The sequence below is a fragment of the Pleurodeles waltl genome, chromosome 9, assembly GCF_031143425.1.
Source record: "Pleurodeles waltl isolate 20211129_DDA chromosome 9, aPleWal1.hap1.20221129, whole genome shotgun sequence".
Taxonomy (NCBI): Eukaryota; Metazoa; Chordata; class Amphibia; order Caudata; family Salamandridae; genus Pleurodeles; species Pleurodeles waltl.
The window spans coordinates 620,382,394-620,407,012 of NC_090448.1; positions in this window are offsets into that span (position 1 = coordinate 620,382,394).

Below are 24,619 nucleotides of genomic sequence, written 5' to 3' on the forward strand. Positions count from 1 at the left end.
AAACCATGTACAGCCATGATTGCTGTCCTGGAGTGGGGGTAGGTTTCAAACTGGCACTCTTTAAGGAAAAACAAAGACCTGAATACAACATTACAACATTTTGAAAGCTGCATCAGCATAGGTTTCAGAGAAAAGGTGGGTACACAGGGGTTCAGTGATCTAAGGGGGATTAAAAGGATTACCCTATTGAGACAGGGGTGTTTAGGGTGCCCAGACCATCAAAGGAGTTGGCTAGTAGTGTAAGGTCAAGTAAGGGGTTACTTCATGGGGAAAGGTTGTGGAGAGACCTCATTTTTCTGTAATAGTTGTCACCCTAAATCCGGTGCATAGCAGTGGCTGTTGGTGGGATATTTAAATGGAGGTGCACAAAAGGCAAAACAAACATTATATATAAAAATAAGTTACACTTATCTTTCATATCTTTCATTGCCGGCCACACGTCCCTGATGTTTAGCAGCACATCCTCGGTGTTGTGTTGCTTGCTCCGGACTCCAGTCCGAGCGCAAGGTCTCACAGACAACAGCTTTTTCCAATCCAGATGCTGCTCTCTTGCTGTTAAGCTGCATGAGTGAAGTGTCTGGATTGGCTGGAGCGGGCTGCCTCAATGCTCTGAAAAGCACTGGTGGCCTCTGTATGACAGCTGTACTGGAGTAGTTTGAATTGCGCATGTCAGTTTGGTCATAGTACGGTAGCCAGCCAAACCAACATGCACACTTCAAACTGAAGTGACCACTCCTCACTGCTGCCAATCAGCAGCAGTGACACACTGGCCCTGCCCTCACAGTCTGTTTGTTGATAAAGAGTAAAAAATTAAATAACAATAAAATAATTTTGTTGCTATTTGATTTTCACACTTTCTGTGCAGCAGTGTGGGGGTGCAATGCTCCTCCGTTCCTATGGCGGAACCGCAGCTGGTTAGTTAGCAATATTCCAGAAGGTTCAGTGTCACAAGGGCCCAGGGAAGGAAGAGCTCACTGCACTCTGACTGCTTATTTGCTTTTTTTATTACTGAAGCAGGGTTATTCGTAGAAGTTTTGTGTTACAAAACCAGGGATTTAGCCTCAATATCCATCCTTACAGCTCAGCCCCTGAGTCACAGGCTATGGGCTGCACTGAACACCAGGCTCACTCAGCTTTAGACTCTATGCATACCTCCCAAAGTTTGTACCTCCAGGTGTGGTGAGATTTAGAGGGATTCTGGTAGATAGAAGCAGGGTTGGGAGCACACTGCCTAACATCCCAGCAGAGTTCGCCGTTCTGTGTTATGGTAAATGTGATACACAATTAGCGCTTACTTCAGATTTGTCTGTAGTTTTTCACCAAGGTTGGTGCAGGTAGTGCAGTATATATCAAGATGCATATGCATGGTCCTGGATTTCGTCCTTCATCCGTAGATGGCAGTGAAATGTAATGTTGGGTTGCTGGAAAAGCTTCCTAAATCTTCACAGGTCACAGTGCCACTCACAAGCACACAGGTGCATCTCCACAGCTCATCAGCTTCCTGGCTCAGGTGAGCCTTATAAACAGAATGGGGGGTCAGGGCACATTGCCTCACAAACCTTCACAGGGACCCTCAGTTGTAAAGACTTTGGCAGCATTTCCAGCAACCTCAGATGAAAGTTTGCTTCTCTCTACAGATGAAGGAAGAACTCCAGAAACATATGCACGTGTCTAGAGACATACAACATTATCTGCACCAACATTGGAAAAAAACTACAGTTATTATTGAAATGAGTGCTAATTTTGTACCACATTTACCATAATGCACTGGGGGAACTGTGCTGGGATGGGAGACAGTCTGCCCCCAAACCTTTCACTTTCTCGAACTGCACACCCTTCGTATACCAAGACCTTATTTTATTGAATTCTTGCCAAATATCACTATTTTGATTTTGTTTAAGTTGATCTTAATTGCATTGTTATTACAGTATTGTGCCAGGGCTTTGAGAAAACTCTGTAAGCCTACTTCAGTGCGAGCTAGGATAACCATGTCATCTGCTTATTGGAGTATTTGAACCTCCCGATTGACCAACCATGGTGGGCGTGATCTGGGGCTGATCAGGTTGCTTTCCAAATCTACCACAAAGAGGTTAAATTACAGGGATGCTAAGATATATCCTAACTTAAGACCTTTATCTATGGGGATTTTCTCTGAAGTGGACCAGTTTGGTGTCAGTTTGATTTTCAACCCAAATCCCACGGGACAGAAAGTCAATTGCTTTCAGTAGTCGAGGACCAATTCCCCAGCTGTGTAATTTGCCCACAGCCTGCCCCTTGGAGCATTGTTGAAGCTGTTAATGAAATCAATAAATGATGTGTACAGTAACCATGCTTTTGGGCAAACAGCATCCTAAGTTAAACAGGACAAGGTGAGCAAATTGTCCTCATTGTGGCAGTTTCTTTGGAACCATAGGATCAATTATTATTCATAGGCCCACGCTTCTAATTCCTAATTCAGAAGTTGTGCATAACATTTCCCCTGTACATCCATTAACACTATCATTTCATAGCTACTCTGATTGTTGGCACTCCTTGTTATGAATTGGAACCAATCTTGAGTGACTGACTATGCACAAAACTTGCATCTTCCCAGCCATTGAGTGATTGTCTGTTGATAATTGTTAGAAATGGGTTCTTTGGTAGGCAGTCAAGTTACCCCATGTCCAAGCAAGGACCCTCACTCTAGTCAGGGTAAGTCACACACAATCCAAATTATCCTGTGCCCACCCTCCTGTAGCTTGGCACTGAGCAGTCAGGCTTAACTTAGTAGGCAATGTGTAAAGTATTTGTGCAATAAATCATGCAATATCACAGTAGAACACCATAGAAATACACCACACAGTGTTTAGAAAAATCTATAATATTTATCAGATAAGATGCAGGTCAAAATGATCAAGATTCAAAAAGTATACGTTGAGATATCACTGTAAAAAAATTATAGAAAGTGTCTTTAGTCTTTGAAAAAGCAACATGTGTCTCTTGCAAGCACAAAGCACCTGGTTTGCTTTCAAATCCTCTGCAAGGGACCGCAGAGGAGTTGCGTGGAAAACAGGGAGGTGTGCGTCAACTTTTCCGGTGAACACAGGCGATGCGTCGTTGAGTTTTCACGCAGGGCAGGGCGTTGAAGTCCTGGGTGTGCAGGACGAAGTCACAGGGGCTGCGTCCATCCGGTGGGCATTGCATGGAAATTTCTGCTCCGCAGCAGGAGCTGCATTGATTCCTCTCAGGAAGTCGGGCTGCGTTGTTCTGACTCGGCTTTGCGTTGATCCAGTGGGCCATGCGTTGAATTTCCTGTCGCAATGCTGGCGCTGTGTCGTTTTCCTCTTCGGGAAGTCGGACTGTGTTGATCCAGTTTCTCACAGCGATGCAGGCTGTGTATCGTTTTTTGCAGGCTGTGCATCGATTTTCGCCACACAAGGAGTTTTTTTGCAGGAATTAAGTATTTTTGGTCCTGAGACTTCAGGGAACAGGAGGCAAGCTCCATCCATGCCCTTGGAGAGCATTTCTCAGCACAGCCAGAGTGCAGCAAGGCAGCAGGGCAACAGCAAGGCAGCAGTCCTTCTCAGAAAAGCAGTCCAAGTGAGTCCTTTGGGCAGCCAGGCAGTTCTTCTTGGCAGGTTGCAGGTTCTGGTTCACAGATTCTTCACTAGTGGTATTTTGTCCATAAGCGTCTGAGTTGGTAGGGTCAGAGACCCTGCTTAAATACCCAAATGTGCCTTTGAAGTGGGGAAGACTTCAAAGAGTGGCTTGGAAGTGCACAAGGTCCCCTTTCAGTTCCATCCTGTCTGCCAAGGTCCCAATAGGGGGTGTGGCAGTCCTCTGTGTGAGGGCAGGCTACTGTCCTTTGACATGTAAGTGTCAGGCCCTCCAACCTCCCAGCCCAGAAAGACCCATTCAATATGCAGGTGTATGTAAGTGTGACTGAGCATCCTGTGTTTGGGGTTGTCTGAGTGAATGCACAAGGGGGTTTCAACTAAACCTAGCCACACGTGGATTGTAAGGCACGGAAGGATTTAAGTGCAGAGGAAGGCTCAATTTCTAAAAGTGGCATTTCTAAAATAGTAATATTAAATCCAACTTCACCAATCAGCAAGATTTGGTATTAGCATTTTGGCCATACTAAATATGACCTTGTTACTCTTTTCAGATCAGAATCTACCACTCAAACAGTATATGAGGGTAGGCCTATTGTTAACCTATGAAAGGAGCAGGCCTCACAGTAGTGTAAAAACAAATTTAGGAGTTTTACACTACCAGGACATATAAACTACACAGGTATATGTCCTGCCTTTTATCTACATAGCACCCTGCCCTATGGGTTACCTAGGGCCTACCTTAGGAGTGACATATATATAGATAAAGGGGAGTTTAAGGCTTGGCAAGTACTTTTAAATGCCAAGTCAAAGTGGCAGTGAAACTGCACACACAGGCCTTGCAATGGCAGGCCTGATGCATTGTTAAGAGGCCACTTATGTGGGTGGCACAATCAGTGCTGCAGGCCCACTAGTAGCATTTAATCTATAGGACCTGGGCACATGTAGTGCACTTTTCTGTGGACTTACAAGTAGATTAAATAAGTCAACTGGGTATACACCAATGTGACCATGTTTTAAGGGAGAGAGCATATGCACTTTAGCACTGGCTAGCAGTGGTGAAGTGCGCAGTTCTAAAACCAGCAAAAACAGTGTCCAAAAAGTGTAGGGAGGCAGATAAAAAGTTAGGGGGGCTACCCTAAGGCTGTCAGGTCTAAAAGTAGTCCTCACCCTCTTTGACCAGCAGTAAGCAGACTCCAACACCCCAGTTTCTCAAGGGGCAAAGTAAGGATTTGCTTGAGCACATTTTTCCAATGAGTGACTACCTCATATTGACAACCCTCATTCCCACTAATAATGTTTGGATTCCCAATCCAATGGATAATTGGGTTGATAATAAGTTTTGGACAGTCTTCACTCAAGAGTGACACGCCAAAGGCAGAACTCATACCAAGGTGACAGGCTGTCGACCAACCTTCCAACCCTGGTAACAGGTTACAGCAGGCATCACGCCTGAGTGACATGATATGAGCAGGTCTCACAACTAAGTGGCAGACTATGGACAGGCCTTTTACACAACACATAGGCCCTCATTCTGACCTTGGCGGTCTTTTCGCAAGACCGCCGAGTTACCGCCGCGGTGAAGACCGCCGACCGCGGCGGTATGCCGCTGTGCGCATTCTGACCGCTGGGAGCGTTCCGCCGGAAAACCGCCAGCAGCCACACTGGCGGTCGGCGGGAAAGTGGAGACTGGTCAACCTCCACCGCCACGCCAGCAGAACACCGCCCACAGAATTACGACCCACATTTCTGTGTGGCGGTCTTCTGTTGGCGGTCTTCTGTTGGCGGTCACCTCCCCATGGCTCCCGTCGCCTCCCGGAGGACCAACGCACAAGGTAAGTTGACCGTCCGTGAGGGGAGGGGGTGGGGGGGTGTTGTGTGATGTGGGCGTGCATGGGGGTGTGCGTGTGAGTGTGTAGAGGGGGTGTGTGAGTGCGTGTATGCGGGCGGGGGGTGCTGCTGTGTCTATGGGTAATGTGTGCTGTTCGGCAGGTGCGCATGTCTGCATGTATGTGTGCGGGTATGTGTCCCCGTTGTGTATGTGTGTGTAGGGGGTGTGTATATGTGCATGTTGGGGGTGTGTGCATGTCGGGGTGCATGTATGTGCATGTCGGGGTGGGGGTGGGGAGGGGGTTCGTACCACCTCTGGGGGGTGGCAGGGGGGTGGAGGGTGTGGGGGGAGGACTCGGGTGGGTAGTGGGGGGTGGGGGAGACCCCTATCAGTGCCAGGGAAGGAATTCCCTGGCCCCGATAGTGCTTACCGCCATGGTTCGCACGGCGGTTCCCGCCCGCAAGAAACCGCGGCGGTAGGCAGGGTCATAATACCCTTGGCGGTCTTGGGACGACCGCCGGGCCGGAGTGCGCAAACTCCAGCCCCGCGGTCATGACCGCCGTGGCGGTCGGAGTGGAGAAGTGGCGGTCGGTCGCGGCGGGGACCGCCGCGGTCAGAATGCCATTTTTAATACCGCCGGTCTGTTCGCGGTCCGACCGCCGTCTCTCCGCCGACCGCCAGGGTCAGAATGAGGGCCATAGTCTGTAGACAGGCATTGTTCCCTGTACAAGCCTCATACCCTTGTGACAGGCTAGGGATGAAGAAGAGGACTAGGATGAGGAAGAACAAGAGGAGGAGGATGATCAGGAAGAGTAGAACAAAGGGGAAAGAGGACCAGAATTAGATTCAGCAGAACTAGGAGGCGAATGAGGCAAACCATCAAAAAGAGGACCAGGATCCCAGGGAGGACCAGAACTGTCAGGGGGAGGAATCCAGGCAGAAGAGGACCAGAGGGACATTTAAAAAGACAAGAAAAACCAGCACGAGAAGTAAGAGGATAAGCAAGTCGAGTATTCCTAGGACCAGGAAGATGACCAATTGCACAAGACTATAAATCAGCAGCAGTCCTGTGGCTGACTGTATTTCCCTATGGCCAACCCTGTAGTCTGGTAGTTGAGTCTTCGGGTCTGCCTGGTGGGTTGTGAGATCCCCACATGAGAGTCCTGAGGTCTAACACAGATCCTGAGGTCCAACAGGGGGTGCAGCAGACAACAATAATAAAAGTGTGGGTTATCTTCTGGGCTACAGTAACTAGCTAAAGCAATCTGTATTGCCCCAGGAGCAGACGCAAACAGTAGCAGTCACAGCTGCCCTTGAAGTAGTGTATGGTGACATAGGGACTGAAGATGTTAGCAATGGCAGTATTTGCTGAGATAAGGCCATTATCAAGTATCCATTAAAGCGGGTGCTGGCCAGGAGAAGTTACCAGCTGTTACGGTTGTGGCTGAAGGAGGAGCATAAATGGCAATAACATAAATAGCATAAAGAAAGGCATGCCCTAAAGACTTCAATGTCCAACTATAAAGTGTGTGTGTAACTGTTTCCTGCCATGTGAACAGCAGTCACCAGCAATAGCACTGCATGCTGTTTTTGGGGCAGCAGTCCCCTTCAGCTGTTATGATAACTGTCCTGGGGGCAGTAGTCACCAGCATTGGCAATGGTCCTGGAGGCCGGAGTCTACAGCAATAGTATTATATGCTGCTTTGAGAGCAGTAGTTCGAGCCATTATTGCAGGTTCTGTCCTAAGAGAAGCAGTCGCCACACTTGGCAGAGGTAACTGCCCTGGGGGCAGTGGTTACCAACTATGGTTGTGATAGCTGCCCTGCAGGCAGCAAAACCGACCACATCACTGCATGTTGCCCGGGGCACCAGACACCATTCCTGGTAATGGCCTTGGGGGTATAAATCATCAGTTATTGTTACAGGTTCTACCTGGAGCAAAATAGTTACCAACTACTATAACTTCCCTGCTTCTAAGGGCTGCCCTGGAGGCACTAGTCACAAACCATCACTAGGGGGAAGCTGTCACTAATCATTGCACTGCAGGCTGGTCTGCCGACAGCAGTCATCAATCATGGTTGTGGTAACTGCCCAGGGGCAGCAGTCCCCAGCTATAGCACGTTACCCGGGGGCCAGCAGCCACCAGCCTTTGTTGCAAGTACTGACTGCCCTTGGGATAGAGTCAACACCCACAACACTGCACGCTGCTTTAGGGGGCTACAGTCACCAATTATTTTGGGGGTACATGCCCTTGGGGCAGCAATCAACAGCCATAGTACTGCATGCTGCCTTGGGGGCAGCAATCCATACGCACTGCTGAAGGGTCTGCCGAGGGAGCAGCAGTCACCAGCTTTGGTTGTAGTAATTGCTCTGGAGACAGTGGTTATCAGCCATGGCTGTGGTAGATGCCTCACCAGTCAGAGCACTGAATGATTCTTTGGGGGCAGTAGTCAGTACCCACTGTTATAGGTTCTGTCCTGGGTGCAGCAGTTACCAACAATGATTTTGGTAGTTGTGCTGGGAACAGCAGTCACCAATCATAGTGCTGCATGTTGCCCTGGGGGCAGCAGTCATCAGCCATTGTTATGGTAGCAGCCCTCAGGGCTGGGGTCACTGGGCTTTTCGTTGAATGCTGCCCTTGAGGCACCAGACAACAGCCATTATTGCAGGTTCTCCCATAAGGGCAGCAGTCTCCAGTCATGGGTGTGATTACAACGTGAGGGCACCAATTATCAGCTGTAGTTGTGGTAACTGGCCTGAGAGCAGCAGTCACGAGCCATACAAATGCAGGCTCCCTCAGGGGCAGCAGTCACCAGCAATAGCACTGCATGCTGCCTCGGGCCAGCAGTCACCAACCATAGCGGTGGTAACTGCCCTTGGGGCAGCAGTCACCAACCATAGCGGTGGTAACTGCCCTTGGGGCAGCAGACCTCAGTTAATATTACCGGCTCTGCCAAGGGGCAGCAGTCTCCCCTATGGTCGCAGAAAATGTCCTGGATACCCCAGTAACCAACCAAGGTTAGATAGGTGCCCTGGGGGCAGAGGTCCCCAGCAATAGCACTGGTTGCTACTGAGAGGCAGCTGTTACCAGCCCCTGTTGCAGGTCCTGTCCTGGGGCAAGAGTCACAGTTACAGAGCTGTGTGCTGCCCAGGGGGCACCACTCATTAGCCATTGTTATGTGAGCTTCAATAAGGACAGGGGTCATCATTCAATGTAAAGGTGCTGCTCTTAAATCGTAAGTTATTTACGGGCCTGTTGACAGCCCCTGCAGTCGCAATTGAATGCAAGAAAACAAGCTTTGGAAACGCGAATAGAAATGGAATTAGTCGTTAGACATTAGGCAATTCTTGCTATGTTTTTGAAAATTATTATTCAAGAAGCTGCCAGTCCTTCATCAATCTAAATAAATGGTTAAAGGCAAAAATGTTTTTGGTCTCAAAAAAGCACAAATTACCGTAGTACTCCCTAGCACTGAAGGAGTACTTTGTGTGAGGATGTGCTCCTTCTGAAAGGGCAGTATGCCGCAATTCATGGTGCAGTCAGCCAACGGCTAAAGTGGGTTGACGCAGTGCCCCCTGATGTATGCTGGAGTGGATGGAAGAGAAATCTGAATGAAACAACCACAGACGAATGAATGACGTGATTGAAGCCCCCTATAAGTAATTGTGTTACATTTATAATTTTATTAAAATCCAAATGTTTTGGCTAACGCAGACCTAAAAAAGCCGATCATTCTATAGCCTCTTGGCTTTGAGAAAGAAAGACTTTGGCTGGCAGGGTCCCAGTGACACATACATCTAAAACAACATATATACAGTGAAATATGGGGGTAACATGCTAGGCAAGATGGTACTTTCCACCAGTTGGCAGGTCTATTTTATATTCTCAACTTTAACAAAATGTTTCTGAGAATAAATCCTGATTTTAAACTTTAATATAATGTGTTAAATATATGAGCTTTTTGCTTCTAGGGACACAGCAATGCCGCCCCCAGTGTCAGTGGAATGTGTCCCTTGGATGGAATGCTCACGGCTGCATCACAAAGACGCCATGGCATTAGCCTCAAAACACATTCTGTTGTGAGGTCACCAGCTTCCTGCACACACTGAAGCCTCCCAGGGGGATGACGTCACAAGTGACATCACAATGGCTGCAGTTTTTGAAAGCGCTCAGAAGCAGCAGTTAGTTCTTGGCTTTTCCTGAGTGGAGCTGGTCAGGAGAGGCGACTCTTGTGGCTGGTGACCGGTTATTTCTGTTTCACGTAAGTTTTATGACCCTTGTCTTTCCTTTTCTGTGTCTTTTGAGTTGTAGGGTGAACTCCTACTTTTAGTCTTATTTTGATTTTGATTTCGCCTTCATTCCATCTCTTTCAGCTTTAAATCTCTAAAAGCAATAACCAAACCAGTGCAAAAGTAAGAGAACTCGACAGATAGTGCGAGGAGGAGAGAGAGGAAGGAAAGAGTGGGGTGGTCCCACGTGTGGGGTGGTCCCACATGTGGGGCCCACGGCTGAGTACAGAAGAGGAGCAGGCCAGTCAGAGCATGTGAGTGGAGGGTTTACTAGAAGCTGGTTAGTGCTTGGAGGGGAGAGGGTGTTGTTAGAGAGAGAGATGTACATTGTGCAAAAAGCAGAAACGTGAACATGTATTTTATTTACACTTCTGATCAGTCCTGACTGTAACCTGCAATGTATTTGTTTTTAAAATATGAACTAATATGCAAAAGTGACGGAAGTGTTTCAACATTTAGTATTAATGAGAAAGGCCTTTGATAACCCGGCTCCTCTTGTCTGAAGCCTCGTGGGAGTGTTTGAGCCATTGTAACCCGGAGCAAGGCTGCCCCCTGGGCTGAGGAGTACTTGTGCTCCACACTAGAGGGGCTCCACCCATGCAGGGCCGGACTGGGACCCCAAAGCAGCCCTCACCAACCCCCATAGGGTGCATAGGGAGCGAACCTGACCAATACAATGGGGCGTGGGGGGGTTCTCCCCTCAAAAACAAATCGGGAAAAGTGGCAAAAATGGTGCCTTCTACAACATATTTTTCATTATATATTTAATTGTATTCGTTTTTAAAACATACTAAATGATGACCTTACAGGGTACCAGGGTATGGCAGTCTTTATTGGGGTTCTTTGATGGTTCCCTCACCATCACCCTGTGACGGTGCCCCTCATCTCTCCCTAGCCCCTCTCTCATGCATTTAATTTGTTTAATAGCACCTCTCTAACCAGCGTAGGGTGTGGGGCACTTTACTTCACTCACACATAGAGACAATGGATCATACAGGTGTAAATCAGTGAATAGAACATGTTACATAAGACAAAGGGGCTGCAAGGTGTAGGATTCACGTCATCCTTTTAAGAGTGCTTGGTCTGGGGAAGCATAAACTCCGGATTCAGACCATCGCACAGTGGTTAGGGTTGACTTTACTAATAACCATTTATTTCTACACAAACAAACCCCTTTCAGCAAAATTAGGATAATCAAAGACTAGTAAAAACATAACCTGTATCACGCAGTTTGCACGCAGCTCTTTGTGGCAGTTCATAGCTCACTCTGCTATATTATGATTGTAACTTATAAACTGCACAGTAGCGAAAGGTGTGAGGGACAAGAGGTAAGACATGACTGGGAGGGGGTCACTGATGAGGCTTGTCTAAGGGGTAAGAGGGTCAGAGGAGACACTGTCAGTGAGGAGGGGGACAAAGATGGGGATTCTCTGGACCAGAGATGAGACGGGACAGTGGGGGAGGGGGTTGTGCTGAGACGTGGCTCCTGAGGATGAGGAACCAGAGGCAGGGGCGTAGCTTCGGGGGTGGGGGTATTTAGGGTGGTACAACCCCCTAATAAATGTATGTTCTGATAAATAGTTAGGCATTGTGCGATATCAGTGTGATGTGAGCAGGATTTTTTGCATACACACAGACAGAAACATGCACATAGTTTCTCAGTCTCTGTCTTGAAACTCCTTAAAAATAAAGCTTATTTGACAAAATACAAAATATTGTGTTTTGTCTCTTGCGACTCCTACCAATCCGCATTCCTTTCCCTTTCCACTGCCCCTTAGGCCCCTCTCATGCACTTTGCTTGTCGTATAATTTATTTAAACATTTAATGCCAGCCTGTCAGAACATCTGAAGCCCCCCATATTACTGACCAAGCTACGCCCCTTACTAGAGGGGAGGCAGGGTTAAATGGGGTGGGCAACAGGAAGTGAGATGAAGCTACAGTATAAAGGTGTCAGACAGGAAGTGAGGTGGGCCCGCATTAGGAGCATGAGCTCAGGAGCCAATGAAACCCCTGGGATATATCACCCCAGAGTCTGGAGTAGGGGGGACTCAGGGGGCAGTATCCCTAGATGACGCTCTGAAGCTAAGCTGCACATCTCCAAGTCTTCCTGAAGCCTGTCCCAGAAGCTCTGGGGCCTCTGTGTTTTGTTAATGATTTCACTGCAGTCACTGGAACCTTGAGTTTCTCCTACAGTGGTCTTGGTTGTCAGGCCAGATGAGAAGGCCGGGGAAGCAGCGATGCCATTTTATGTTACTGGTACTTCTGGCTCACCTGAGTAAAGAAAGAGGATGATTTAGGTGCGGATCGACACCCCAATGGCTGCAATTAAATAATTGCCAAAAAGCAAAGAGGCCTTGCGGTCCCCACAGAGCTTCCTCCCTTGGGTACAGCTCTTCTCGGAGACCCAAGAGAAGTGCAAGATGGCTTCAGACCGACGAGCTCTGTCGCTGGGATTTATCTTCATTACAAATAGAAGAGCCCACCTTTCAGTCACATGGCCGCTCGTATGGTTGTCTGTGAGTGTTTAGTGTCAGCTTGAGTTAAGATGTGATAAGTGTATTCATTGCACTCCATGTACTAACACACGTTTATGAAGTAACTGAATACAAATCCCGACCACTGGCGTTAAAGAAGAGAGACGGATGTTACCCTCCAGTGGCTGAAGTGTACAAAGTGCACCAGGAAACCTTGTCTCAAATCCCAGCCCCGCACTGGACCATCTTGTGTGATGATCCGTCCATCACTTTATTACACTTTGCATCATTTCCCTTACTCAGTCAGTCTGAGAGCACACTGCGGTATTTCAGCCGAGGATCGGCGCTCTGGTAATAGTTATCTTGTATATGATTAACATAAAATAATCTTGCCTCACAATTAATAACTATATAGACTACATAAAAAGATAGAACAAACTGACCAAGTTTTAGGGTAACTCGTCTCAAAGATGATAGGGCATGTGGGTACTGAATGTTTCTTTTTAAAAATAATATTACTTTCAATAGATGTTACTCAGTGCAGTAATATATAATGTATACTTAACAGATGAATGTTGATATTATAGTCTATCATATTTTGTTATGACATTTGTTACCTGAGTTACCTCCTTTGATCTCGTGGCTCGTACTTTGAGTCTTAGCGCCAAGACCGGCCCTGACTCTCTCTCCCCAAGGCCTTCTGTCCCACCAGAAACGTAATCACTCCTTCTGCAGAGGATGGCAGTGGGTGGGAGAAGCTACAGGGACAGGGGGCAGAGGTGAGAGGAGACAGCGGGGTAGGAGGGCTGAGATGAGCAGGGGCAGCAGGGGAGGGGGCAGAATCAGGCTCAGGGCTGAGGAGGGTGGCAGCGGTGAGACTGCTCTATGGGGGAAGAGAGAGCAGAGGTGACAAGAGAGAGGGAGGCCAGAGATGAACTGTGACAGCACAGGGGGTGGGATGCGAGGTGAGTTGGGGGAGGATGACAGGTGGTAAAATAGGACAGTGGAGCAGGGGCCAGAAATGACACAGGGCAGAGGGGAGGGGCAGAGATGAGACTGGGCAGCAGGGGAGGGGGCAGTGATCAGCCGTTTGAGGTGGTGACAGGACCGTGGGGGCCGGAGGTGAGACGGGCAGTGGAAGGTGGGTTCAGGCGTGAGACAGGTCTACAGGGGTGATGGCCGAGGAGGTACAGGGCTATGAAGGGAGGGGGTTCAGAGGTGGGACAAGGATATGTAGGGGGGGTCAGAGGAGACCGCTCGGGAGGGGTGGTCTGAGGTGAGGCGGGGCAGTGGGAAGAGAGGGGTGAGAGGGCAGACAGGGCACCAGGGCAGAGACAAGACAGGGCAGAATGACGAGTGGCAGAGGAGACAGAGGGCAGTGGGGGCAGTCAGACATAAGACAGCAAGGAAGATAGCGCCCAGAGGTGCGAGAGGAGCCAGAGGTGAGACAGAAGAGTGGGGTGATGAGGACTAGATGTGACAGGGGATGGGGTGGCGGGGAGGCCCGAGTTGAGATTGGGCTACTGGGGAGGGGGAACCACAGGAGACAGAGTCAGACTGAGAAGGGGTCAGAGGTGAGACAGGGCTGCAGGAGAGAGGATGGGCAAAGGTGAGACACGGCGGCAGGGGTGTGGGCCCGGTCTGAGTCGGGGCAGCAGTGGAGTTGGTCAAGACCTTAGCTGGAGCAGTGGGTGGATGGGGTCAGAGGTTAGAGGGGAGGGCACAAGAGGGGAGTCAGGGCTACAGAGCGACGTGCAGAGGAGGCACAGGGCTACATGGAGGAGACCAGAGGCGTAACAGAGCGACATCAGGTTAAATAATACTGGGACAGTAGGTGGGGGCTCCAGTGACACAGGAGGCCGCGGGGGGAGGAGGACAGAGTGACAGGGAACAGAGAGAGGGGACCAGCGGTGAAACAATGTTACTGGGGTGGTCAGAGGAGACAGAGATGAGAGGAATTAGATGAGGGCAGGGTATGGGCAGAGAGCCGGAGGTGAGCGGGGACAAGGCGGGTGCAGAAGGGTAGCAGGGCAGTGGGGAGAAGGAGGTCAAAAGTGAGGGATCCAGAGATGAGTAAGGACAGTGGACTGAGGTGACAGAGGTGAGATGAGACAGCGAGGGGGGTGGACGACAGGAGGCTGTAGGGGGCGGGAGGTGATGTGGGACAGTGAGGAGGGGATCAGAAGTGAAACAGGCCTGCAGGGAAGGCGGCCAGATAAAAAGGTGAGACGGGGCAGTGGGAGTAGCGGGCTTGAGGTGTTATGAGCAACTGTGGAGGAGGAGTCGGAGGAGACAAGTGCTGAGTGGAGGAGGGGAACAGAGCAACTGTCTCCTACAGCCGGGTGCGGTGTGATGGGACCGCAGGGTGTGATGGGACAGTGGGTGTGATGGGACAGTGGGTGTGATGGGACAGTAGGGTGTGGTGTGATGGGACAGTGGGGTGTGATGGACAGTGGGGTGTGATGGGACAGTAGGGTGTGGTGGACAGTGGGGTGTGATGGGACAGTAGGGTGGGGTGTGATGGGACAGTAGGGTGTGGTGTGATGGGACAGTATGGTGTGGTGTGATGGGACAGTATGGTGTGATGGACAGTGGGGTGTGATGGGACAGTAGGGTGTGGTGGACAGTGGGGTGTGATGGGACAGTAGGGTGTGGTGTGATGGGGCAGCGGGGTGTGATGGACAGTGGTGTGTGATGGGACAGTAGGGTGTGGTGTGATGGGACCGCAGGGTGTGATGGGACAGTAGGGTGTGATGGGACAGTAGGGTGTGGTGTGATGGGACCGCAGGGTGTGATGGGACAGTGGGGTGTGATGGGACAGTGGGTGTGATGGGACAGTAGTGTGTGGTGTGATGGGACAGTGGGGTGTGATGGACAGTGGGGTGTGATGGGACAGTAGGGTGTGGTGGACAGTGGGGTGTGATGGGACAGTAGGGTGGGGTGTGATGGGATAGTAGGGTGTGGTGTGATGGGACAGGGGGGGGTGATGGACAGTGGGGTGTGGTGGGACAGTAGGGTGTGGTGGACAGTGGGGTGTGATGGGACAGTAGGGTGTGGTGTGATGGGGCAGTGGGGTCTGATGGACAGTGGTGTGTGATGGGACAGTAGGGTGTGGTGTGATGGGACCGCAGGGTGTGATGGGACAGTAGGGTGTGATGGGACAGTGGGGTGTGGTGTGATGGGACAGTAGGGTGTGATGGGACAGTTGGGTGTGATGGGACAGTGGGGTTGTGGGGGCGGGGGGAGTCAGAGATGAACCATGAAAGCTTGGGGGTGGGGACCAGAGGTGACAAAGGTTGGGAGGTTGGGTGAGCTGGAGCAGCGGGGGGAGTACCAGAGCTGGGAAGGGGAACGGGGTGGTGAAGACTACAGGAGACAGGGGTCAAAGAGTAAATGGGGCCCGAGATGAGAAAGGGTGGCAGAGTGAGAGGGGCCAGAGGTGAGACTGGTCCATCAGTGTGAAGCTGTAGGAGACAGCTTCACGAGGGGAGACCATGAATAGTGCAGAGCTGTGGGGTGAGCGGGAGCAGTGGGCGGATTATCTAGAAATAAGGTGGACAGTGCAGAGGGGGCAAGAGGAGGGTGGGGCAGAGAAGGAGGGGGCAGAGGTGAGTCAGGGCCCGGATCAAGGACAAGAGGAGACGTGGGAGAGCGGAGGGGCATCCAGTGGTGATCAGGGCTGCGGAGGACCAGAGCTGAGCTAGATGAGAGGGGGGCGAGAGGTAAGAAACGGCTGATGGCGGGAACCAGCCCCAAAGACCAGGATCTGTGGGTAGAGGAGGCGAGGCACAGAGGCAGAGGTGGTGCCTGGAAGGAGGGGCTCAGTGGTGAGGAGAGGAGAAACAGCAGGGACGGGGGCTACAGTGACACGGGACAGGGTAGAGGGGCTAGATGGGAGAAAGGGCAGCAGGAAGTGGGGGTTCAGAAGGAAGACAGAGCAGTGCGGGGTCATAGACTAGAGGGGCAGATGAGAAGGGGCAGATGTGTGGCCGGGCAGCAGAGGGAGAGGCGCTGGAGTTGTGCGGGGCAGTCACGGGGAGAGGGGAAGAGGTTAGATGAGGCCACAGTCGGAGGTCAAAGGAGACACCAGGCGATGGCCGAGATGGACACGAAGTGGCATAAAGGTCGGGGGTCTGGCGGCTAGCAGGGGGCGGGGGTGGGAGAGAGGGGGTAGAGCAGAAATACTGCAATATCGGGAAATTCACCATCAAAACATATCTGAATCCGAATTCGAGGATGTAGAAGACACCGACGACAGCACCACCGCCGATCCCAGACCACAGCACAACCCCACGAGGTGATCAGAGATGCCCCAAATCCCCCGAGACTCATTGCAGAAATGTGATTCACTAGAAGGATGAGAAATCTCACGGGCCAACGAGGGGAGATGTGATGGCGCCAGTTGAAAGACACTAAGTGCTCCACCTGATCAGAGGACACAATAACAAAGGACAACAAACAAGCGGGGGACAAATGTGAAGGTGGGGTGGACCCCGAGAGGAAGGCTGAAGGCACAAGAGAGGAAAGGCGGTCGTACGATAAGGGGTGGGCACGAACTGCACATGGAAAACTGTATTCTGAAGATCTCAGAGTGACGTCCCCATACCTGCTCAGTCTGGTGTTCAAGGTATCAGAGGTGGGGCAGTGAGGGGACCACACCGGTGTGATGGTGTAGCAGGGGGAGTGGTAAAGAGGTGCGATGGGACAGGGGACACAGGGGAGAAGGAACAGTGAGGCAGACGAGGGCCAGGAGGCAGCAGGGCACAAGTCGGGGTACACGTGGGTGGGCAGCATTCACCCACTAATTTCACAGCGAAGATGCCGCCCACTGCGTGGCCAGTACTTAATTTGTGATTGTTATTTCCGGTGCTGAGCACCGGCTCTTATTTTTTAGGGCCGACGCTTATTCTTCTGCCTCAAGCATTTGCTGCGAGCAAAAGAGACATATGGCAAAGACGAGGAAGAGAAAAACTAAAAAGCGTCACAAAGGTGGAAAGCAGAAAGCTGCATGAGTGAGCTGAAGGGGCAGGGAGTGGCTTTAAATGGACTGAAGAGGCCCGAGATGGCTTCAGGATTATGCTGCCTCAGTATTCCGTGTTCGCACATTTAAGTGCAGCAGCCACGTGTTTAACAGGAGGGCTTTGGGCACCGGCACGTTTTTATTTACAAATTAAGCACAGGTTGGGCCTCAGTAAAATAATTGTCCACGTGTAATTTGCGGACGCCGGACCCAGCAGCATCTGCACCTTGTCTGTTTTCCCTTCACAACAGCAACCTACTGGCAGGAAGGGGGCGCCCATGTTTAAAATTCCAGCTGGGCCCAAGCCAAAGATGGCATTTAATGGGCCATAAGCTCTGCTGCTGTTTCAGACTGATCCTGGATGGGAGCTACCGGGACCTCACACATAGGTGCCACTGCAAATTAGAGGAAACAGAGGCACAGGATATCTTTTCACAAGTAGTTCAAGAAGCTGTGATTTGGAGGCAAGCTTTTGACTTTGTTCAATTGCTGTGCATATTGATGTGTATGCACCTTTAGAATGTGCAATGCATTCCACTGGACCAGTATTTACACACACACCAAAAAAAATTAAATAGCACTATTTTTTTACATTATCTTTTTTACATCATTACTCATCCCACCGAGGGTGTCTGGCTGCTTTACTTCACACACACACACTTTAAATGATCAATAAATCATAGAAGTGTGTAATTCAATGTGTAGAATGTAATTGTAATTATATTTATATAATGCTTACTACTCCTGACAAGGCGTCAATGTGCTTTTCAGGGAGTAGCACGCTACTGTGGAACCCCAAAAGGATTAGTGGTGGATTAGTATGGGGAAATATCACAATGTTACAGACTGTAAGGATCACAATTTGAACGAGTCACATGTCATTCATAGACCATTGTGCTATATTAGAAGGGTTGCCATTTATGAACTGCAGGTAACATAAGGATCTTTGTTAAATTCAGTAACCCACTTACCTTTTTACATAAAATAAAAATCTGTCATCTGCATTTACAAGGTGTGCTTTGCAAAAAACACATGAACGCTATATGCTGCTTTGAGTCAAAACTGTGACTTGACAAACTTTGATCTCTCCAGCAAGTGCATTAACCACCAGAGTTATCTTACCATTACTATTATGCCATTAGATTTACCGGACACACAGAGATCTTTGCGCAGGTGCCTTAAACCCAGCAAGATATTTTAAAATGTAGTCTTTGCCACCAATTAAGCCAGAATTGATTTACTGTCACGTTTCTTCTTGTTGCCATTTTTGTTGTAGCAGTTTAATAAAAAAAAGTATAAGTTGAATGTTAGACTCCATACCATGACTCTGCCACTTGTGATTCTACCCCATTCCATTGCCACATCTTGATCCCAAACATATGGGTGTCCAAAGTAAAGATTTTCAAACTCCAGCTCTGCTGTAAGAATTGCACGCACAGCAGTCGCAAAGCTGCAAAGCCGTTTCAGCAGCGGGACGTAGCTTCAGGGGATGGAGTGGGGTACTCCTTTCATTAGTTTTTAGTCAGATCTTGGCCTGATAGTAAAAGTGGGATCCACTGTGCGCTGCAACAGTGACAACAGTGACCTCAAATTACTACAGACCGAGTATTGATGGGCGAGTCACTATATTAAAATGGACAGCTGAGCAAAGAGTCTGGCTTGGCTCTTGGAGCCCGGCATGAGCAGAGCCATGAAAATATTTGCCATGTAAATAAAGCAATATAAAATTGTGACAAAGTTGCCTCAACATTTCAAAACAGTGCATTTTTGTAACATGTGGAGGCTTTTCACCTTCATATTCAGATTAGATTAATGAAGTTCTTAACAGTAATAGTTTAAAAACTTGAACTTAGACATATTGAGTTCATCCCCACATGCTGATAATGCCATTAGTGAAATCACACTGAAGTTTACGAAAAAGTGATGGATGGAATGAATGCTTGTGGGTATTCTGGTGGTACAGATTACAGGGAGAGCTATCCTTGGGTGGATTAGTGAATGTGAGTTTGGTTTACCTATAGTTATGCCAAGAATAAGAACAAGATAAATATCTGCTTCTAGTTGTGGGTGACAACCTTTTGGGGGCAGTGTGTGTGCCTAGCTTTCAGCACTTAGTGTTTTATCTACTGTAGGTAGTGAGACACCAAATGTCATCCCAATGTGAGATGTTATTTCCTTTAGACAGGGAACTCAAGTCACAGGCTTAAGTAGTGATCAGCTTTCATTTGTTGCATCTTGTGGGGAACTCGAATGTACTCATGACATACCTGCTAAAGATATGTGCGAGGTCTTAAGCTCTGACGTCACTTCTTATGATATCACTTCCTCTGAGGTTATGGGTTGTGATGCCACTTCCTGTAATGTCATGCTCGATGTAGCAGGTCCAGAGGTGACACAGAAGAGCAGGGGAATGGTGAGACAGGGCTGGTGATGGGCGAGGGGCTAGAGGTGAGGCAGGACTACTAGGACCAGTGTGCAAAAGCCGCCTCAGATCTATTGGAGGAGCAGGGCCAGTAACAAGATGGAGCTATAGGGGCCTGAGAGTACATGGAGGGGTGGGGGTCAGAGGAGTGACGGCAGTGGTTGGAGGGTGGATGGGATAGGAAGCAGGGGAGGGGCCCTCACATGACATAGGACAGCACCGGAGGGGCCCAGAAGTGAGAGGGAGCAGCAGGAGTGGACGAGAGTTGTGATTGGGCATCAGATGTAGGAAGGCTACATAGAAATGGAGACAGTGTAAAGAGGGACCCGAGGTGAGACGGGCAAAAGGGTGAGTGAGGTCAGAGGTCTGACAGGTCTGTGGGTGTGCTGATCAGACAAGGCGGAAGGCTATGATGGGTGGGCAATAGAGGTGTGACAGGACTATCGGGCAAAAAGGGACCAGCGACGGAAAGGGACATTGGGGGAGGGGCACAAAGGTGAAATGGGTGGGAGTAGCTGGCAGGAAGGGAGGACAGTGGGGGAGAGGGCACTCATTGGTGACCAAGGACTGGAGCATTTCTGAGGTGAGAGAAGGCAATGGTGGGAGGGGCCTAGATGGGGGTGTAAGATACGAGGGGAAAAGAGGGCAGAGGAGACACAGCACTATGGAGGCGGGGTAAAGGTGTGATAGTCCCGCTGGGGCAGGTATGCAAGAGGTGACATAAGGGGAGGGGTCTCAGTTATGATTGGTCATTAAGGGGTGGGGCCAAGGTGAAATTGGTCAGTGGGGAGATGGGGACACCGGTGACAGGACAGAATTTTGAAGTGTCTAGACATGAGAGGGCAGGAGGAGGAGGAGCTCAAGATTCAGAGTGCTGTTGGGGGGCAACACCAGTGGGGAGAAGGTGCTGGTATAGGAGTGGGGCAGGGGGAGGTGGACTAAAGGAGACAAGGGATGGAGGGACCAGAAGTTAGATGGGACAGAAGTGTGACGGGGCTCCAGGTGGATCGGTGCCTAAGGTGACGTGGGACTGTGAGTGGAGGGGTCTGAGGCAACACAGGCAGGGGATGGACTGGGACAGAGTTCAGAAGAGGCTTCAGGTGGAACACAAGCACTAAGGAGCAGATGGCACAATGGGGAGCTAGACGTGAGAAGGGACAGTGGTTGGAGGGTGAACAGGACTGGTATGGAAAGGTGGAGAGGGGGCTAAGAGAGGAGGTAGGGCAGAGCGGACATGGTGGGGTGGATGCCAGTCAAGACAGGGTGCCAGTCCTTTCCCTTCTTGCCAGTGCAGGCTTGGGGTCACACCCACCTCAAGTTTCTTAGCATGAGCAAGGAACATCTATTCAGTAAATGGAGTAGTTGTGTGCTGTGTGCGACATAAATTATATTCAGTCATGCATTCAATTATTCATTCATTAATTCAGTGAGAGGTTAAGACCAGAAGTGAAACAGGACGGTGTTGTAGGGGGGGCAAATATGAGAAAGGTTATTAGAGGGAGTGGGCCAGAGGGGGCATGGGGCAGTAGAAAATGGTAGCCAGTGGTGAGGTAGGGCAGTGGGGGATAACTATGAGACATGACAGCAAGGTAATGGGGAATCTAGAGGTGAGGCAGTACTATGGGGGAGGGTAGATAGAGCAAGGTAGGGCCACTGGGGCAGGGGGGCAGAGGTGACATAAGGAGGGAGCTAGAACTTAGACAACACAGCAAGAGAGAGGGAACAGTCACAAGATGGGTCACCGAGGTGGGGACACCTTTTAGGGGGACCAGTAGATACACTGAGAGTAGCGGGGGAAAGTGGAGACATTCGATGTCGGACACTGGGGAAGGGAGAACGCATTTGAGACTGAACACCAGAGCAAGAGGAGCGATGGGGCAAAGGGAGTTGGAAGCAAAAGGTAAAATGGGACAGTGGGGAAATGCAGTGAAGATGTGGATTGGGGCTGCAGTGGGACAGGGTCCAGAGGAGAAACAGGGCTACAGGCTCCAGAGGTGAGACAAGGCACGGTGCACAATCACAGGTGACACTGCACAGCAGGGGGCAAAGGAGAGACAGATCAACAGAGCCGTGGGCTCTAGCGAAGAGATAGGGTGACAGGGGAAGGGCCACACTAGACACAGTGCTCCAGGGGAGGAGTCAGAGTGGGAGGGCAGGAGTTGGGAGAAAGATCCAATATGTGAAATGGGAGAGCAGGAAGAGCCAGAAGTTGAGACAGTGCAGCAAGGGCTGGGGGGGTCAGACATGAGGTGGCGCTGTGAGTGAGGTGGAGCCAGCGGTGGGGTGGGACAGCAGAGCAAGGGGTCCAGAGATGATGCAGGACGGCATGCAAGGAGATCGGATTGGTGGCAGCGTGCAGCATGGGTAGGGGCTGCAGGTAACAGGACAGTCGAACCGCCCAGAGAATAGATCATCCTATGTGAGAGATGCCCCAAGAAGGCGCAGTGTAAGAGGGAGAGGGGCCGGAGGTGTGACAGGGTTACTGGTAGGGCAGGACTAGAGGTGAGAAGGGGTTGAGAGAGGCCAAAAGTGAAATGGGACAATGGGGGAGGGGCCAGATGTGAGAAGTGAAAGCGGAAGGAGGGGTCAGATGTGAAATGGCGCAGCGGGCAGGGGGAACCAGAGGCGAGCTGTGACTTCCAGGGGAGGGGACAGAGGTGTGACACAACAGTGGTTGCAAAGGGTGGTAGAAGTGACGCAGCCCACCAGGGAGGGGCCCAACATGAGATGAAACAGTGGGTAGAATGGAGCTGAGCTGGGAGAGGCTTCAGAGGGACAGTCAGAGCAGCGAGGAGGGGAGATGAGACATGGGATGCTTCTTTTGGGAGCCGGGGCTAGAAACATTTGTCATGAGAAGTGTACTCGATGTGAGAAGGCGCTACTGGGGGAGTGGGTCCAGAGATTTGACAAAGCTGTAAGAGTGGAGTGGGGGAGCTGAGAAGCGGGATATCAAATATGAGCTACAGTAGGGGAGCGGACATACCAACTTAATTAATAAAATATTTTGCTGTGGTGGGGTGGAGGGACCTTGGGGCTTGTAGCCTCAAGCTGAGAATTACCTAAGAAGCACTTTCTCCCCCTCTCCCTACTAACCAATCTCCTCTCCTAGAAAGAAAGCTTGCTGAGGTTGGCACTGATGTCTTGGGGTGTTTTCACACCACTTAATGGTCACTGACTTTTCAAAGATTATGAAGTGGAGCTGGAAACTCATTCTGTGCAGTGGTTTCCGGCTCATCCTCCCTGCCACCGTGTAATATCAGCTGTCCTCTGTTTGTCCACAGGTCACTCATGACAGCAGGGAGGGAGCCCAAAGGTGAGGCCGGGCAGCTGGGCGAGGGGGATTTGAGATAACTTGAGACAGTCCGGGAGGTGGGCTGGAGGTGAGACATCTACTGGGAGAGGGGGCCGCGTTAGATGGCCTAAAGACCAAAAAAAGAGACATGGGACTGAACTGAGGGGGGCTGGTATCAGTGGTGAGACTGCACAGTGGAAACAGGTAGGCTAGAGGTGAAACAGGGCAGCGTGGGAAGAAGGGGCAGAGGTGAGACAGATAAGATGGTGTACTGCCATTTGTTAAATTTTGTTTTGACCAATTACTTTGTGTTTCACCACTGCGCATATTAGTTGCTCAATGTTCACCAGTAGCACATGGTATGTTTTGTTCAGTTGAGCTGCCTATTGGCTTTGACATGGCATTAGCCATTACTTTCTGTATTCAGTTGAGCCGCATATGGGCTTTGACATTGCATTAGTCATTACATTCTGTATTCTGCCTATTGGCTTTGACATGCTGTATCCAGTCTAGCCGCCTATTGGCTTTGACATTGCATTCCTATTGGCTTTGACATGATGTATTCAGTTTAGCTGCCTATTGACTTTGACATGCTATTAGATATTTTGCCTATTGGCTTTGACATGATATTGTATATTGCATTTTGTATTCAGCTCAGCTGCCTATTGGCTTTGACATGATATTATACATTGCATTTTATATTCAGCTCAGCTGCCTATTGGCTTTGACATGATATTATACATTGCATTTTGTATTCAGCTCCGCTGCCTATTGGCTTTGACATGATATTATACATTGCATTTTGTATTCAGCTCAGCTGCCTATGGGCTTTGACATGATATAAGACATTGCATTTTGTATTCAGCTTAGATGCCTATTGGCTTTGACATGACACTAGACATTGCATTTGATATTTAGGTTAGCTGCCTATTGCCTTTAAAATGACATTGCATTTGATATTTAGGTTAGCTGCCTATTGCCTTTAACGTGGAGTTAGACATTGCAGTTGAGAATCCAAGCTGTATTTTTCCAAGCTGTGTTTTTGCACCAGAGAACCAAGATGTTTTTCTCACAGTAGACTAGACATGATAAGAGAGAGTACATGGGTGTTGTTTTTTCTTCGCTTGAGCTTGGGAACAGGAGTAGCCTTGGAGACCTGGCCAGTCTCCAAAAGGCTTGCTCAGTTTCCCAGGTCTGAGAGGAGGGGGCACACCTTTGTAACGAATGTAACAGGCTGCAGAGAGTCAGATTCGAATCTGCCGGACCTCGTGCTGGAGCTTGGCACCAGCTGCCAGCAATCCCGTGTGGGTAGATGAATCTCTCTTTCTCGCGGCTGACAGGGGTCATCAGCTTGCAGACCTTAGAAAGATGAAGCTGTAAATAATTCCCACACGGTGAAGTATTTGTTTTGCTTTGCATTCAATATCTTATAAATATAACCTGCTGTGTATATTGCAAACTGATATATTTTGTTTGATTAACGCGGACTTGAAAGCTACTAATTCGTCATTCATAAATATTGTGGTTGGGGAAGAATTAACAACAATAAAAGTTTTCTTTGACCTAAGAAGTGCATTTCTGTTGTGTTATGTTAGTGCTTAGAAACTAGATAAGAGGAAAGCACTACAATTGGTACCTGGAGTCGTGGGGTGTCGGTCATTAAGAGGTGATTAAGGGGGTTTGACGAGTTAGTAGA